The sequence below is a fragment of the Schistocerca cancellata genome, chromosome 4 (genome assembly GCF_023864275.1).
Source record: "Schistocerca cancellata isolate TAMUIC-IGC-003103 chromosome 4, iqSchCanc2.1, whole genome shotgun sequence".
Lineage (NCBI taxonomy): Eukaryota > Metazoa > Arthropoda > Insecta > Orthoptera > Acrididae > Schistocerca > Schistocerca cancellata.
In genome coordinates, this window is record NC_064629.1 from 62,706,995 (window position 1) to 62,726,063 (window position 19,069).

At 45.6% G+C, this 19,069-nt stretch overlaps 2 non-coding genes across 2 annotated transcripts; one reads left to right on the forward strand and one right to left on the reverse strand.

Moving 5' to 3' along the window:
• Positions 1-17,899: 17,899 nt before the first annotated feature.
• Positions 17,900-17,974, reverse strand: Trnat-cgu (transfer RNA threonine (anticodon CGU)). Its single transcript has one exon. It is a non-coding gene; the product is annotated as a tRNA-Thr (tRNA).
• A 358-nt stretch (positions 17,975-18,332) lies between these two features.
• Trnat-ugu (transfer RNA threonine (anticodon UGU)) lies at positions 18,333-18,407 on the forward strand. Its single transcript has one exon. It is a non-coding gene; the product is annotated as a tRNA-Thr (tRNA).
• Positions 18,408-19,069: the final 662 nt, after the last annotated feature.

The window sequence follows — 19,069 nt, forward strand, 5'->3', positions numbered from 1 at the left end:
TGTGTCTAAGGTGTTCAGCCTGACAGGTTAGCCTTCAAACACGTACCGGACGATTTTCGGGTTGAAGGCATATGCCACACTCATCGGTGAAGATAACGTGATACCAGTCCTGAGCAGTCCATTCGGCATGTTGTTGGGCCCATCTGTACTATGCTGCATGGTGTCGTGGTTGCAAAGATGGACCTTGCCATGGACGTCGGGAGTGAAGTGGCGCATCATGCAGCCCACTGTGCACAGTTTGAGTCGAAACATGACGTCCTGGGGCTGCACGAAAAGCATTATTCAACATGGTGGCGTTGCTGTCAGGGTTCCTCCGAGCCATAATCCGTAGGTCGCGCTCGTCCACTGCAGTAGTAGCCCTTTGGCGGACTGAGCGAGGCATGTCATCGACAGTTCCTGTCTCTCTGTATCTCCTCCATGTCCGAACAACATCGCTTTGGTTCACTCCGAGACGCCTGGACACTTCCCTTGTTGAGAGCCCTTCCTGGCACAAAGTAACAATGTGGATTCGACCGAACCGCGCTATTGACCGTCTAGGCATGTTTGAACTACAGACAACACGAACTGTGTACCTTCTTCCTGGTGAAATGACTGAGACTGGTGGGCTGTCGGACCCTCTCCGTCTAATAGGCGCTGTTCATGCAGGGATGTTTACATCTTTGGGCGGGTTTAGTGACAAGTATGAACAATCAAAGGGACTGTGTCTGTGATACAATATCCACAGTCAACATCTGCCTTCAGAAGTTCTGGGAACCAGAGTGATGCAAAACTTTTTGTGATGTGTGTATGTTATTAAAAGAAGTTTTTTTTTTTGTAAAAAAAATCTTTATTCAATTCATTTCATTATACATATTTATACATTAGTGGGTCCTACTAATGATACAGAAGAAATGCAGCTCTCTATTCTACACTACAGGTAATCTTAATTGTATTCTTACCGCTATGTGGTTCTTAATCAACTTAATCTACAAAGAAACTAATGCTACCTGTAGCGTTACAGGTGTGTCAGTGCTCCTATAAAGCTAATGGATGTTGGCCTGGCCCACTGAGCTAATCCCAGTGGGCATGCCCCTGGCACTGGGCTGTCCCTTAACTTGGTTTCGCTGCAGTCTATCCTAAAGTCTTATCCTATCTTCCACGTCTAACCTAAATTACATAAGTCATAGTTGGTGCGTGTTCCAGTCCGGTTTTTTTTTTGTACCCCCCTCCCTCCTAGTCCACAGCAAGGCGGATTCCAGCCAAGCAGCTGGCCAAGTCCCTGCCCAGCAGTATAGGCAGTGTGCACGGAGTCTGAGTCGGTGAAATTTTTGCTATTTAGTGATTGTCCCTTAAAAAGTTCTTAAGGACATTTTTCGAGATTTCATCTATTAGTTTATTTAAGATGGTGAAAGTATTGTCGTGCCTTAGTAAGTGGTACGTGTCATTGTTCGGTAGCTGTTGTCGTAGGTCGTTGGCTACGTCATCGAAGAGGTGGCACTCATACACCACATGTTCTGGGGTGCCTTGCACTGCACCACAGTCACACGTGGGTGTAGCCTGCTTCCCAAACCGACATAGATATGTTGGGTATGGTCCATTTCCAGTACGAAAGTGCAGCATTCCTCTCGTAGGCGTGAAAAATGTGAGTTTTGCTCGTTCCTCTATGTTCGGTAGCAGCTCATAGGTTCTGCGTCCCGTGTCCTCGTTGCTCCACTGTTCTTGCCATAGTTCGATCCCTCTCTTTTTAATAGCGTTTTTATCCCCAGCATAAACCCCAAGTATCCCCCTGATTTTATCCCTGTTCTCCTTCTTCGCCCAGTACCAGGCGGCCTGCTCACGGATTTTTATGCCCAGTGGACAGATCCCCATTAGCACTAGAAGCGCCCCTCCAGGTGTTGTCCTGTGTGCCCCTGCTGAACGTAGGAGCATGTTCCGCTGCACTCTTCTTACGGCCATAGCAGGCATGACCCTCGTGAGTTTGTTTACCCAAACCCCTGATCCATATCCTACTATTGAGGTCAAGTTACTATTGTGATATAATTTAATTAAGTTGGGTGGAAGGTGAAAACGTTTGTGGCCTATTCCAATGAGGTTGTTTAGTAGAACCAAGGATTTTTGAGATACGGTATCAATGTGTGATGCAAAGTTCCACCTCTCATCGATGACTACACCAAGATATCGGGCCTCGCAGTGCCAAAGAACTGGCGAGCCATTGATTCTTACAGTGGTGTTTCTGACCAGTTGGCCTTTAAGAAGCAGATACGTTGATTTACTTGGCGCGATCGTCATTTTTGTTTTGTGACACCATGATGTAAGTATGGTTATGGCTCTCTCCACTTTAGGCTCTAAATCCTCGCGGCTACGGCCGCCGACCAGCAGGAGGAGGTCGTCTGCGTATGCTATGACCTCTAGCACACCGTCGCTGCTCTTCAGGTCTTCCAGTAATGGCTCCATATTGATATCCCAAAAGAGAGGTCCTAGGACAGAGCCTTGAGGATATCCTTTGGTCACATTCTTCCTGACTTTGCCGCTAGGGGCCGATAGCCAAACTTCCCTGTCTGCACAATAACTCCTCAGACAGCTGTATAGTAGCCCTGGACAGTTCTTCTCCCGCAAGCAGGAAAAGAGTGAGGGCCACCACAGGTTGTCGAAGGCGCCACTGATATCCACCATGATGCCGACGACATACTTGTGCGGGGTGGAGTCACAGACCTCGGCAGCCAGGGCGATTGCGTCAGATGCGGAACGCCCAGACCAGAAACCGAATTATCTGTCACTCATCCGGCACAGCATGCGGTAGCCTCTCAAAAAGTTTTCCCAGTATGTCTAACAAGCAGATGGGTCTGTATGACTTAATTTCAGTGGGATCTTTATCTGGACCCTTTTTGATAATGATTATATTTGCCTTTTTCCAAACTTCTGGGAATTTCCCGAGTCTCAGGCACTCGTTGTATAACTTACTGAGAGGAGCTACCAGCTGGGGGACAAGGAATTGCACCACCTCCGCAGTAATGCCATCTGGGCCAGAAGCCTTTCCCCTCTTGAGGGCCTTGATCTGGGCAGCAACTTCCTCTTCAGAGAAGGGGTAAGTTCTGATGTTGTTGTTATAATCTCTTAGGTCTTCTCTCCTTATTCTTTTCTGCTCTTCCGTGCTCCTCCACATCGTCAGGTAACAGGACCCGAAGGAGGGCCTCAGCAGTTTCCTGCCATGTGCCCGTCATCCGGTCCCCGTCCCTGACGGTGGATAGCACCATGGGTGATCTTATTTTTTCCCGTACCAGTTTGTACGGGACTCCCCAAGGGTCTGTAGCCAGTTGGCTTTTCACGTAGTTTTCCCAACTTCTGATCCTTACTGCCCTAAGCTCCTGCTCAAATTGCTCCTTACTTTCTCTGTAGATCTGCAACCATCTTTGTTTTTCTCCCCAGACGACACTCCGCTGGTAGTACCTCCTCGCCCTCCTCACAGCCTGGCGCATCTGTCCTAATTCGACCGACCATGGTGTGGGGGTGGCCGCAACGGCTCTCCTCCTGGTTGGTACAGCTGCTCGTACCGCCCTGGTGATCGCTTGTACCAGTTCTTCGGCGTACTCTTCCACGTTTTCGTCACCCTCCAGCAATGTCGGGATGTCGCACTCTTCCGCGAGACGGTCCCACTTGGTCTTGTTGTAGTTGAGCTGCAGCTCCCACCCCATGTCCCAGTGACACTCCCTTTCCCCAATAGTAAAAGTGATTAAGTTATGATCACTGGTGGTTGTTCTGTCCCACACTCTCCAGTTGGCGACTTTTGTAGTGAGATTTGGTGTTACCAGTGTAACATCAATGTTAGTGCCTTCTCCCCCGCCGCCGGAATAGGTGGGGGGGGGGGGGGGTTCCCTTGTTGGTTGGCAACCACCAGCTGCAATGCCATGATTGTGTCCTCAGCCTTTTGTCCACGATCGTCTTGCGTGCCACTGAACCATAGGGGGGACTTTGCATTTATATCTGCAGTCACGAGCATCCTGCGTCCCTGCAATGCCGTGGCTACTTGTGTGAGTTTCTCCAGAAATTCATCTATTTCTCTTCCATATTGGAAGTATATGTAGGTGATGTATAGCACTCCTGTGGGCGTTTGTAACTCCCCGACATGGCAGTGTTAGCTAGAAAACTGCGCAAGGACTGTGGCTCTAAGTGTTCTTTTGGTAATTACGACTACAGCTTTTGGTTCTGCTTCGCAGTGTATCACTTGCCAGTTGGCAGCCACAAATGGGATCCGCCCCGCTTAGGAGTACGGTTCCTGCAAACAGAGTTCATCTAGACTCTTCTCTTCCACCACCTTCCGGAGTTCTTGCAAGACTAGTTTGCTATTGTGAGTGTTGATCTGACCCACGTTTAATAGCTCACGTGGGAAGTAGGTGTGAACGTGTGATTCTGGCCAGCTTTTGGACCAGTCGTGGGCTACTCTGCCATTTGTTATTGCGGATTGATTGTATAATTCGTCAATGTCGAATTTTTCATTGCGTCTTTCGAAAACCTTTTTTGGCTAGGTCTCGCAGGGCCCCGAAGTCGGTGGGGAGATTCATTGGATTCTGTCCACAGCCTCCATTACTGGAAAGGTGACGTCTCTCCCGTACCCGTGGCCGACACGTACCACATGTCTCAGTGCGCTGGTGAGGTTTGCCGGCTCCTCTAATCGTGATAATTGCAATGCATGCTCCAGGTTGGGGTATATTCGTAAGGGATCAATTCCCATTCCTCTCTGACATGGTGAATCTGAGGATGGACTTGTGCTGCTTACTTCATTACTTTGGACCTGTTCGGTTGATACTGATTCTTCGAAAATAAGTTTTTATGCGATTACACCGTAGAAGGGCGTATTATTCGAAATGGACTTCATTTATGACGCGCATGATTCGAGCCACTTCTTTTTCAGTTCGCGGTTCCAATAGCCCTGAGATGAAGCGTCTCAAATTGCTGATCTCATCTGAGTATCGTAGATAAAAGATTGGATGTCAATACTATCCACAGTGCACACGTGTAATTCGAAAAGTCTATGTACGGGTGAGTGGCAGGTAGGATGTGGCAGCTCAGCTGGCGGACGGTACAGGAGAACCATAATCCACCGTGCCTCCATTGCCATCGCTGCCGGGCTGGTAGAGCTGCTGGCAGAACCACATGGCGGTAGTTGTGCCGGAAGATCTGCAACTCTGAGATAGATGCTAGGTGTGGGGGGGTCCACTAACTCCCGTGCCTGGCACCTCTGCTAGTAGAGCTGCCGTGGAATCCCAGTGCAACAGAATCCTAACGCTGAGACGAAGTAACATTGGCCACATTGCACGTACTCTCATGCACGCGTAGTTTTCATCGAAATACTCTGGCGTAACTCGGGACCGATGGGATAATCCAGTGTAACATCAACGTGTAGAGCCCTTGCACGTGTTGTAGGCAAACCAACGCGTGCACAGGAGACGACAGTTGCCCTCTATATCGTTCATCCTCGAGGATCGATGACAGGTGTATAAAATCGCAGTTCGTGCTAACACTTACCAAGCATGAACACCACCGTCAGCCCGAACTGTATCCCTCAGCAAGAGGCACACAGCGATCGTTATTCTTCAGTCCAGGCTACAGTTTTCCGTGTGCTAAGCATTCAATGAATATATTTTCGGTCACATTAGTGTTTATAATCTGTATCGCGCAGTTAGTGGAACTACTAGTGAGAGGCGGATGCTGCTACAGCAGCTGTACTTTTTAAGTCGCTGTTTAACTATGATTTAAGGAACTAGAACTGCTTATGGTATAAAAGACAAATGAAATCATTATCTTTAAAAATCACTTTTAAAATCGTAGGACTTATTGTGGATCGAATCTCAGGTATTTGAACTCACAGTCTGACGCTTCAACGCTGAGCATCTTCTTCTTCTTTTCTGATCCCAAAGTAAGATGCTGTAGATACGCAGTCCGAGACAACTACAGTAGCGATTTTAAAAAATTGCAGACACGTATTGTCTGCCACGTCAAAACCAGTGCCAATATTGAGTACCTATAATTTGTGTTTAAAACCTGGAACGACGATCTGTCCGCTGATATGTGACTGTTTCCTGCCTGCCTTGCAGTTTTTGCGCTGTCATCTTCTGAAACCCCGGAGGTACGCGGGAGTAAATCTGTACGTTACAAATAAATGTGCTAATCCATTATAGTTGTCTACTACCCCGATTTGTTTTTTAGGCTGTGAAAGAAACATCATTTCACGTGCTGCGCGGCTGGCGCCCGGAGGAAGTTAGCAGCAACCTGAGAAATGTGTCGCCAGCATTGGCGTCCCGCTGGGAAGCAACCGGCCGCTCGCCTTTCGGACGGCGCCGCGAAGCGCCAAGTTGGCGACTTTTCGCAGACTAACTTTTTGAGTCGTACAGACATCTGGCGTAAAGCAGCTTGAAAGGCCCTTTTGTTTCTTCTTGGCTGAGGAATGAGCAGTACGGAGGAAACACTTCACAGGGCTTAAAAAGACGTTTCAACAGACCGCTGTTCTTTAATTTGCGCGCCTTCCTACCCTTATTTGACAATTCTCATTCGTTTTGGCTACAGCGTTGCATCTTATTATTATAACTTACAACATGCAGATTATGTGATATGCGCAGCTTCGTGACTGTATTATTTTCTTTTCTGTCGAAGGGAGTTTGCAGTCAGTTACCGATTATCGATCGTATCTAGGTAAGATTCATTTAGTTTAGGGTTGTACTCAAATTTCTTTTATTCTGCATCATATCCAATTCGAGCAATGTACAAATTTTCTACATTGCTTCATATTACGCATTAAGACCTCGTTTTGACACGCAGTCGAGAAACATTTATCTGATTTATGGTATCGTGCGCTATCGACTGACGCCGCGCCAGTCCATGCTTAGAAGTTGGAAGTCAAGTCATCGCCACACGGACCGTGCTTTTGAACGTCGACGTTTGAGCGTGCCATGTTCAACGTACTGCTGAACAATCAGAAACGAAGCGACATGTGCATACGGTACGTGTGCCTCAACGTGGTATAGGCGATCGCAACGCGCTCCAGCGGCAGTTGTCGGCTGTATCTGGCTCGCAGATCACACTGTTTACGAAATGGACGGGCGTAAAATTCCTATGTTAGCTTTACTGCACATTTCCTCCGTGTCCAGCTGCTAGTCAAATTGCTCTGTTGTATACACATAAATAAAAACTTCAATATCCGTGAAAAATTATAAGGCAAAAAGGAAACTACAATATCATGTTCAGTCAATAAGGACATTGGCTTATAAAAGTTCCGTTGCTAATACTACGACACACAGACGAGCGTGTTATGTATGCCACAGTTTTTTTTTTCCACGTATGTATTTTGATTTTATTTTATAGGACTCCGACCCGAGGATCCTTACATTTCTTATATCTAGCAGAACATGACAGTAATAGGCAAAACATTTGCCATAGAGGCAATAAAAACCTCTCAACATGACAAAATACTATTGAGTGCAGAACTTGGATTCAAGTTAGGCGTTACAGGGACTAGGTCATTAGTAATTGTAAACAATGGAAGATTTACAAATAACCTTCTACATAACTACTGGAAAAAAAGACATTCAGAAATAAAAGAATGAAAATTAATTTACAATGCACAATAGTACAATTACATAATTACAGCCGGCCGGGGTGGCCGAGCGGTTCTAGGCACTACAGTCTGGAACCCCACGACCGCTACGGTCGCAGGTTCGAATCCTGCCTCGTGCATGGATGTGTGTGATGTCCTTAGGTTAGTTAGGTTTGTTGTGGATTGGTAAGACAGCCAATCCACTAGGAGGAAGCCGAAAGGCACGCGTTTAAGCTCATGCAGGCTGGCGTGAGGTCTGAACAGGACAAGGTAATTACGAGTATAATAGCAAATAACGTACGTAGCTGCTGGAATACTTAACTTTAATCTATAATTGGTGAACATCGCTCTTGACGGTACATGTTTTACAGCATCAATAGTAACTGCTAATGGCGCCTTGCTAGGTCGTAGCAAATGACGTAGCTGAAGGCTATGCTAACTATCGTCTCGGCAAATGAGAGCGTAATTTGTCAGTGAACCATCGCTAGCAAAGTCGGCTGTACAACTGGGGCGAGTGCTAGGAAGTCTCTCTAGACCTGCCGTGTGGCGGCGCTCGGTCTGCAATCACTGATAGTGGCGACACGTGGGTCCGACGTATACTAACGGACCGCGGCCGATTTAAAGGCTACCACCTAGCAAGTGTGGTGTCTGTCGGTGACACCACAAGGTTTAAGTAGTTCTAGGGGACTGATGACCTTACAAGTTAAGTCCTATAGTGCTCAGAGCCATTTGAACATAATTTACAGTTCACAATATTAAAAAAAATTATTTATAGAGCTGTGTGACCGGCACATACATAAATATGTGAGAACAATGGTTAGGTCACTGAATGCCCAATGTCAGCCTCAGGTTGGGTTACCGACTTGGTAGCAGCACCAGTTTAGGACATTTATGTTTGTGCTGGCCATTGCGATCATACGAGGATAATTGACGAATTAGTGTGTTGCTGTATGAAGGAAGTTTGGCATAAATGCTTTCAGATATGGATCTGATCCCCTCCGGAACAGTTTTTATTTCTAAGTCATTGTAAATCGTGCGCAATGCCTTGTTTTGAACAACATGAAGTTTGTGGAGATGTGTAGACGCCTCATGTCCCCATATGGGACAGGCGTACAACATGACTGCTCGTATTATAGATTTATAAAGTAGGAGACCGTTTTTCCAGTTTAGAGAAGACATTCTTTTCATTAAGGGTTACGAGGCAGATAATACACTGTGTGTTTTGTTCGAGAGGTTGATTATATGTTTTTTTTAACGTAAGACGATTATCGAGGTGAACTGCAAGATATTTGGCGTAATCATTCCAAGAAACACCTTCACTGAAAAGCCGGATCGGGGTATGTAAAGCCTGTCTTTTTCTTGTATGAAATGTAAGTTGACTTTTGCCCACATTTATCTTTACCCGCCATGCCGTAAACCATTTTTCAAGCAGTTGTAGAGCCAGCTGGAGTTAATCACGTATGTCGTCACTGTAATATATCGCCATATCATCAGCGAAGGAAGCCAAGTTGACCGGTCGCAAGTCTGGTATGTTTGATATATGTATATAAAAAGGAAACCTTGTGTCACGCTAGCACTTATAGAGCAGACATCAGAGGCAGTGTCACACTAAAGTTCGGATTGTAAGATATGATTTAAGTAATCTGAGAATTTCCGTGGGAATGGTAATGTTATTAACTTATACAGTAAACTATTATGCCATACCCTATCGAAGTCCTGAACAATGTCCAAGTATGTAACTGCTGTGGATTGTGCATCTTTATAATCAACTGTAATTGCTTCCACTAGCCTCGACAACTGTAGTCGAGATGAATGTTTCTGACGAAATGCAAACTGCGTATTTGGCTCAAATGGCTCTGAGCACTATGGGACTCAACTGCTGAGGTCATTAGTCCCCTAGAACTTAGAACTAGTTAAACCTAACTAACCTAAGGACATCACAAACATCCATGCCCGAGGAGGGGTCGAACCTGCGACCGTAGCGGTCTTGCGGTTCCAGACTGCAGCGCCTTTAACCGCACGGCCACTTCGGCCGGCTGCGTATTTGGGAGCACTGTTTTGTAGTTGCATACTTTGCGGAGTCTAAGAAGTATGACCCGCTCCGCTACTTTCGAAATGGATGATAAGAGACTAATTGGCCCGTCATTTTGGAATACCTATGGTCTTTGGTTGGTTTGGATATTGCAATGTCCTTGGCATGTTTCCACTGACTGGGAAAATGCCTTAGTTTTAACACTGAATTAATGATGATGACCAACACTTTTCGGGCACTAGGAGGCAAGTTTCCTAATAACATGGTGCTTATCCCATCAGTACCACGAGATTTACTTGGTTTTACGCGAGACAGAAATTCGTTAATTTCCAGCAGATTAGTGAAATCCATGTGCTCATTTTCATCATTGTAATTGGTGACAGTATTATTAATAGAAACTATGCTTTAATGATCGAAGAGTGCAGAATTTTAAGTAAAATATGATGCAATTTCTTTTCCAAACCCTGCGCCTGTTCTCTTGGTGAAGCAGCCACAGTAGGTCCGTCATATAGTGGTGGAACAACAGTCGGCTTACGAAGGATTTTCAGAGTAACGTTTCAGACAGAATTTGAACCTGGGTTGGCCATGCGTCGCTTTCATGTTTCTTTATTTATTCGCTGAGTTCCCTAGTTAGCCTGTTTAAATCAGTTTTTACTGCAGGATTACGCGTCTCTTGTCAGAGTTTACATATGTAATTCTTAGTTTTCTTTAACCCAAGAAATACAAGACGAAATTCATGGGTATAATTTGTGCGACGGAAGGAGGCCAAGGTGCTAAGGTTAGCTGCTGCGGTCAAAACGTGGTAAATAATAGAACTTGCAGTTCGAGCTCTTCAACAGTCTGTATATGCGGAACAACATCAATCATTGTTTCAACTCGTTGCATATATAGTTCCCAGTTAATATTCTTGTGAGGCTTAATTATCTCTCTGCCTGGCGACGTACCTCCGACGGATACTAATTACGGATTATGATCAGAATTTGGGGTACAAACCGTTTCAACGGTTATACAGGTGGTCACATTTTTATAGAAAACTACGTCCAGAACGTCTGGTAAGAACGCAGTATTTATGGGACAATAAGTTGGTTCATTTGGTGAAATAATCGCTAGATTGGAGATTTTATAATAGGTAAACAATATAATTCAATTAGGGTTGGTGGTCCGTGAATGCCACATGGGATGTTTAGAATTCAGATCACCCGCTGCTTTTGCAGGAATGAGATCAGCCGGTAGAAGCTTCCTATGTGATGACTGGTACATGGAGACTAATGTTATGGCACCCTGAGACGTTCGTATCTTCACAGCTATTGCTTATCGGTTGTCTGCGGCAAAAGAATTTCCCATTGCGGTATGTTTTGCCGGACGAGTATGGAGTGTTCAAAATGTGTGTGAATTCCTAAGGGACCAAACTGCTTAGGTCATCGGTCCCTAGACTTACACAGTACTTAAACTGACTTATGCTAAGAACAACACACACACCCATGCCCGAGGGAGGACTCGAACCTCCGGCGGGAGGGGCCGCGCAGTCTGTGACGCCGCCGAGTATGGAGTGCGACCACCTCGTCGGAACTATTTATCATTGCGGTAAGGTCGCATGTGAATTTCACTGAGTATGATTAGGTCAGGCAACATTTCACTAATGAAAAAGTTTTAGTTCAGGAACTTCGTTTTTTATGCCGTTCGCATTTCAGGAAACGTCTTTAACATTTTCCACTGCTGCACTGTTTGCCTTTAAGGATTGTTGCTCAGTAGATGTAATACAATTTCTGATACTGAAGTATTTTGTGTTGAACTGATAACACAGGCCAACGATGGAAAAACTTTTTCCAAAAATGCCTTATTCTTATGTTTTTTGGGGTGGGAAATCCAAATATGATACTTAAAAAACTGTATCACCCACCAATTCTTCACATTTTAGGTTGGATTTAATAAATTAAGCGATTTTTAAAAAAATTTAAGAATGAGGTGTAATGAATGTAGATGGCGTTGGTAGCATTGCTGAAAAACATTTGCCGGCAAAAAAGGTCGATTCTATTTTTGTGTTAACAGATGGTGTTTTTTACTATCAACCTAACCTCACTTTCCCGTTTCCTGCACATGTGCTCAGTACAATGTCTAATCGTGGTTGTAAAAACTCTGCTGACAGTTTTTGTTATATTTTTGGTGAATTTGTAATTAAAAAACACCAAAGAAACATTACAGACTTTGTGAAAAAGGTTTATCTATCATACTTTGGATCTAAACTTGGTGATCAAGATAAATCTTGGGGGCCACATGAGGTATGTTATGTGTGTATTGAATATCTGAGAAAATGGTACAAAAAGGAGAAAAAAGTCTTTAGATTTGCTGTTCCTATGATATGGAGGGAGCCAAGAAATCATTCCAATGATTGCTACTTTTGCAGTGTTGATATTCATAATTCGAAAAACAGGGAGGTAATAAGCTACCCTACCCTTCTGTCCACCATCCGACCAATAGGGCATGGTGTAGATTTGCCAGTTCCTGAACCACTAGATGATTTAAATTCTATTCCAAGTATTTTCTGACGTACAATGTGATTTAGATGAACCAGATGTTGATGAATTCCATTGTAACACAGAAAGTCTAGAGCCCCAATTGTTTACTCAGACCGAGCTTAACGATTTGGTCAGGGATATGGGCTTAACGAAAGAAAAATCTGAATTGCTTGGCTTTAGATTAAAAGAAAAGAACTTATTGGCAGTTGGAACCAGCATATACATGTATAGAAAGAGAGAGCAGCAATTTTCCAAGTTTTTTCAACAAGAAGGTGATTTAGTGTACTTCTCAGACATTGCCACTCTGATGAATGAGTTTGGTACTGAATACAAAAAGGAAGACTGGAGGCTGTTTATTGATTCATCCAAAACTAGTTTAAAGGCTGTTTTATTACACAATGGTAACATGTATGCATCTATACCTGTTGTACATTCAGTACATACACTCCTGGAAATGGAAAAAAGAACACATTGACACCGGTGTGTCAGACCCACCATACTTGCTCCGGACACTGCGAGAGGGCTGTACAAGCAATGATCACACGCACGGCACAGCGGACACACCAGGAACCGCGGTGTTGGCCGTCGAATGGCGCTAGCTGCGCAGCATTTGTGCACCGCCGCCGTCAGTGTCAGCCAGTTTGCCGTGGCATACGGAGCTCCATCGCAGTCTTTAACACTGGTAGCATGCCGCGACAGCGTGGACGTGAACCGTATGTGCAGTTGACGGACTTTGAGCGAGGGCGTATAGTGGGCATGCGGGAGGCCGGGTGGACGTACCGCCGGATTGCTCAACACGTGGGGCGTGAGGTCTCCACAGTACATCGATGTTGTCGCCAGTGGTGGGCGGAAGGTGCACGTGCCCGTCGACCTGGGACCGGACCGCAGCGACGCACGGATGCACGCCAAGACCGTAGGATCCTACGCAGTGCCGTAGGGGACCGCACCGCCACTTCCCAGCAAATTAGGGACACTGTTGCTCCTGGGGTATCGGCGAGGACCATTCGCAACCGTCTCCATGAAGCTGGGCTACGGTCCCGCACACCGTTAGGCCGTCTTCCGCTCACGCCCCAACATCGTGCAGCCCGCCTCCAGTGGTGTCGCGACAGGCGTGAATGGACGGACGAATGGAGACGTGTCGTCTTCAGCGATGAGAGTCGCTTCTGCCTTGGTGCCAATGGTGGTCATATGCGTGTTTGGCGCCGTGCAGGTGAGCGCCACAATCAGGACTGCATACGACCGAGGCACACAGGGCCAACACCCGGCATCATGGTGTGGGGAGCGATCTCCTACACTGGCCGTACACCACTGGTGATCGTCGAGGGGACACTGAATAGTGCACGGTACATCCAAACCGTCATCGAACCCATCGTTCTACCATTCCTAGACCGGCAAGGGAACTTGCTGTTCCAACAGGACAATGCACGTCGGCATGTATCCCGTGCCACCCAACGTGCTCTAGAAGGTGTAAGTCAACTACCCTGGCCAGCAAGATCTCCGGATCTGTCCCCCATTGAGCATGTTTGGGACTGGATGAAGCGTCGTCTCACGCGGTCTGCACGTCCAGCACGAACGCTGGTCCAACTGAGGCGCCAGGTGGAAATGGCATGGCAAGCCGTTCCACAGGACTACATCCAGCATCTCTACGATCGTCTCCATGGGAGAATAGCAGCCTGCATTGCTGCGAAAGGTGGATATACACTGTACTAGTGCCGACATTGTGCATGCTCTGTTGCCTGTGTCTATGTGCCTGTGGTTCTGTCAGTGTGATCATGTGATGTATCTGACCCCAGGAATGTGTCAATAAAGTTTCCCCTTCCTGGGACAATGAATTCACGGTGTTCTTATTTCAATTTCCAGGAGTGTATGAAATAAAGCTATGAAAACCAAGAAATCGTGCTAAATAAAATAGGCTACTCTGCTCATGGTTGGATGATATGTGGCGACCAAAAAGTAACATGCATGGTCCTTGATCAGCAAGGTGGCTTTACCAAATTTCCATGTTTCTTGCGTGAATGGGACTGTAGGGCTAGGGATCAACTCTGGTGCAGAAAGAACTGGCCTGTGAGGGACTCTTTAAAACCTAGGGAGGAGAACATTCTACGCAAAAACCTTGTAGATCCAAAAAACCTACTCCTACCACCTCTACATATGAAGGGCTTATTTCAATAGTGGTACAAGTCAATTTTTGTTCATTCTGAGATACAGAGTCGCAAAGTTAAAAGAGCGTTGAAAATCTGAATACTTGAATATTTCTGGTATCTCAACTGCAGATTTTTGTTCATTCTGAGATACAGAGTCCTAAAGTTAAAAGAGCACTGAGAAATCTGCAGTTGAGATACCAGAAATATTCAAGTATTCAGATTTTTCAGCGCTCTTTTTGTTGTGACTTGGCAAGACAGCCAAGCCACTATGATTGGTAGCCGAAAGGCACGCGTTTAAGCTCACGCAGGCTGGCGTGAGGTCTGGAACAGGACAAGATAATTAATATAGCCAATAATGTATGTTGCTGCTGGAATACTTAACTTTAATCCATAATTGGTGAACATCGGTCTGACGGTACATGCATCACAAGATAAATAGCAAATGATAATGGCGCCTTGCTAGGTCGTAGCAAATGACGTAGCTGAAGGCTATGCTAACTATCGTCTCGGCAAATGAGAGCGTAATTTGTCAGTGAACCATCTCTAGCAAAGTCGGCTGTACAACTGGGGCGAGTGCTAGGAAGTGTCTCTAGACCTGCCGTGTGGCGGCGCTCGGTCTGCAGTCACTGACAGTGGCGACACGCGGGTCCGTCGTATACTAGCGGACCGCGGCCGATTTAAAGGCTACCACCTAGCAAGCGTGGTGTCTGGCGGTGACACCACACTTTTAACTTTAGGACTCTGTATCTCAGAATGAACAAAAATGGACTTGTACCACTATTGAAATTAGCCCTTCATATAAAGTTAGGCCTAATGTAACAGTTTGTAAAGGCTTTGCCTAAAGATGGACCATGTTTTAAGTATCTCTGCCAAAAGTTTCCGGACCTTTCAGAAGCTAAACTAAAAGAAGGCGTCTTTGTAGGACCTGATATTAGAAATTTGATGTTTGATGTTAACTTTGAATCCACAATGACCTTAAAAGAGAAAGAAGCATGGGTATCATTCAAGCTAGTCGTTACAAAGTTCTTAGGACATGCAAAAGACCCAGAATATGTTTCTATTATAGCTACAATGTTAAAGAAGTTTAAACTTTAGAATGTTTAACGAGCCTGAAAGTTCACTTTTTTAACAGTCATCTTGATTACTTCCCGGACAATGGGGGATATGTAAGTGAGGAGCAAGGAGAGCGTTTCCACCAGGACATTAAAGAGATGGAAAAACGCTACCAAGGCCGCTGGAACGCCAACATGATGGGGTACTACTGTTGGGCACTTCACCGAGAAGCTTCTCATCGTAGAAAAAGCTACTGAAGAAGCTTCAAAGAAAAAAGAGAAAGCAAATACAAACCAATCCCAGATGGCAAGTGAAACTGTAAATACAAACCATGCTTGTGATGTAGCAAAGCGTTTCATTAATTTCCCCGTTTACAGTAGAGCATAGGATTTTTATACTAGATAATGAAAAGCATATCGCTCGAAAACTATGGGTGATACAAAAGATCTAAGGCTAGATGTGGATTCAGCTCATAAAAATCTATGAAGATCAGCTATCGAAGTAAAAAAAAAGTTTTTGAAAACGATTTTTGGTTGGTCTGTGTAATTGTTGCTAGACTCCTACAGAGCCAGTTTAAGATATCTTTTACTCTCGGATCCGCTAACATTTCATTAGATTAGGTATTCCATAGTAATAATCTCTGAGAGGAGGCACTAAAGCATGTAACAGCTCTAGAGGACGCAAGTTTGGCGTAGAAGGTGCTGGTTACCTGATCGCTGTGGGAGAGTGCCTTTCGTTATGTCGGCGTATGATGCACTCTTCCTTGAGAATGAGGAATAACTGCTATCACTTAGTAGCGGAAAAGCATCCGGACCAGACGAGATACCCTTAAGATTCTACAGTGATTATGCTAAAGAACTTGCCCCCTTTCTATCAGCAATTTATCGTAGATCGCTGGAAGAACGTAAAGTACCTAGCGACTGGAAGAAAGCGCAGGTCGTTCCCATTTTCAAGAAGGGTCATAAATCAGATGCGAATAATTATAGGCCTATTTCGCTTACGTCAATCTGTTGTAGAATAATGGAACATGTTTTGTGTTCTCGTATTATGACGTTCTTAGATAATACAAATCTCCTTCATCATAACCAACATGGATTCCGCAAACAGAGATCATGTGAAACTCAGCTCGCCCTATTTGCCCAAGAAATTCACAGTGCCGTAGACACTGGCGAGCAGATTGATGCCGTATTCCTGGACTTCAGGAAGGCATTTGATACGGTTCCGCACTTACGTTTAATGAAAAAAATAAGAGCTTACGGAATATCGGACCAGGTTTGTGATTGGATTCAGGATTTCCTAGAAGAAAGAACACAACATGTCATTCTTAACGGTTCAAAATCTGCAGATGTAGAGGTAATTTCGGGAGTACCGCAAGGAAGCGTGATAGGACCTTTATTGTTTACAATATACATAAATGACTTAGTTGACAACATCGGTAGCTCCGTGAGGCTATTTGCAGATGACACGGTTGTCTACAAGAAAGTAGCAACATCAGAAGACTCGTACGTACTCCAGGAAGACCTGCAGAGGATTAATGCATGGTGCGACAGCTGGCAGCTTTCCCTAAACGTAGATAAATGTAATATAATGCGCATACATAGGGGCAGAAATCCATTCCAGTACGATTATGCCATAGGTGGTAAATCATTGGAAGCGGTAACGACCGTAAAATACTTAGGAGTTACTATCCGGAGCGATCTGAAGTGGAATGATCACATAAAACAAATAGTGGGAAAAGCAGGCGCCAGGTTGAGATTCATAGGAAGAATTCTAAGAAAATGTGACTCATCGACGAAAGAAGTAGCTTACAAAACGCTTGTTCGTCCGATTCTTGAGTATTGCTCATCAGTATGGGACCCTTACCAGGTTGGATTAATAGAAGAGATAGACATGATCCAGCGAAAAGCAGCGCGATTCGTCATGGGGACATTTAGTCAGCGCGAGAGCGTTACGGAGATGCTGAACAAGCTCCAGTGGCGGACACTTCAAGAAAGGCGTTACGCAATACGGAGAGGTTTATTATCGAAATTACGAGAGAGCACATTCCGGGAAGAGATGGGCAACATATTACTACCGCCCACATATATCTCGCGTAATGATCACAACGAAAAGATCCGAGAAATTAGAGCAAATACGGAGACTTACAAGCAGTCGTTTTTCCCACGCACAATTCGTGAATGGAACAGGGAAGGGGGGATCAGATAGTGGTACAATAAGTACCCTCCGCCACACACCGTAAGGTGGCTCGCGGAGTATAGATGTAGATGTAGATGTAGATGTACAGCCGAAGTGTACGTGTCTTCTTTGGAACTGGCGGCCGTTGCAGCGTGTTGCGCGATTGTGTTTACGTGGCGGTGCTGGAGCGCGCGTAGTTACTGGTAAAGAAGGCAACCTTTGTATGACGCGGGATGGCTTCCGCCACACTTAATGCAAGATATATGGATATGGTGTCTGTTCTTTCGGACATGTCCGAAAGAACAGACACCACTGATGACCTGCAGCCGTCTAGAACGAAATTAGAATTATATTAATACCGTGAGCTGCGCACGGGCGTTGATATAAATCAACGGGGACAGTTGAAAATGTGTGCCCCGACCGGGACTCGAACCCGGTATCTCCTGCTTACGTGGCAGACGCTCTATCCATCTGAGCCACCGAGGGCACAGACGATAGCGCGAATGCAGGGACTATCTCGCGCACGCCTCCCTCGAGACACACATTCTCACCTTGTATGTCCACACACTACATTCGTAGTGTCCCATCCCAACACACTCATTACTCGTGGAAGACATTCTTCCAAGTCCCGTAAGAGTTCGGGGAATATGTGTGCATCTGCACAGAAGAAGAAGGATGCACACATATTTCCCGAACTCTTACGGGACTTGGAAGAATGTCTTCCTCGAGTAATGAGTGTGTTGGGATGGGACACTACGAATGTAGTGTGTGGACATACAAGGTGAGAATGTGTGTCTCGAGGGAGGCGTGCGCGAGATTGTCCCTGCAGTCGCACTATCCTCTGTGCCCTCGGTGGCTCAGATGGATAGAGCGCCTGCCATGTAAGCAGGAGATCCTGGGTTCGAGTCCCAGTCGGGGCATACATGACCTGTACCCGTTGATCTATATCAACGCCCCTTCGCAGCTCACGGTATTAATATAATTCTAATTTCTTTCTTAATGCAAGAGGTTAGTGTTATATCCTAGCCAGTAATGCCAACCGATCCCGCTGCAAAAAGGTTGGCAGTATCAAAGGCCGGACGCCGTCCGCATAAGCAGCGCCAGCGATACAGGAAATCGCCGCAAGTCTGCGCGCGCCACCGCTGGCTTCTGGCTTCTTAAGCGCTGGAGTCGCGAGCGCTAGGAGTTCTGTATTCGCCGCTCAGTTGTATACTCGCCACCGATTTGTGTATTTGCTAGTCAGTTGTGTGTTCATCGCAGCAGAGCTGTTGTTTGTCGTCAGCCGACGCTGACCTAGCCGCTCCGACTCGAACTAGACAGATTTCTGTAGACACGGAGTTCACTACTGTGTTTCTGTATCTTCGTTAATAAAGATAAGTACCGACTTTTATTTAATCAGAGTGTTTGGGTTTTCATCTTTCTGTTCACTGTTCCAGCGGACCGGTCGGCCCGCTATTAAAAGTGTGGCGGTGATTTCGTAAGCCGTTTCAACAGCGAAGTGTTTGTCGCTACGAACGCCGCCACAAAAGTTAGAGTGTCTCTGGGTATTTACATTCTGAAGATAGGTGATTTTGAGAGCACA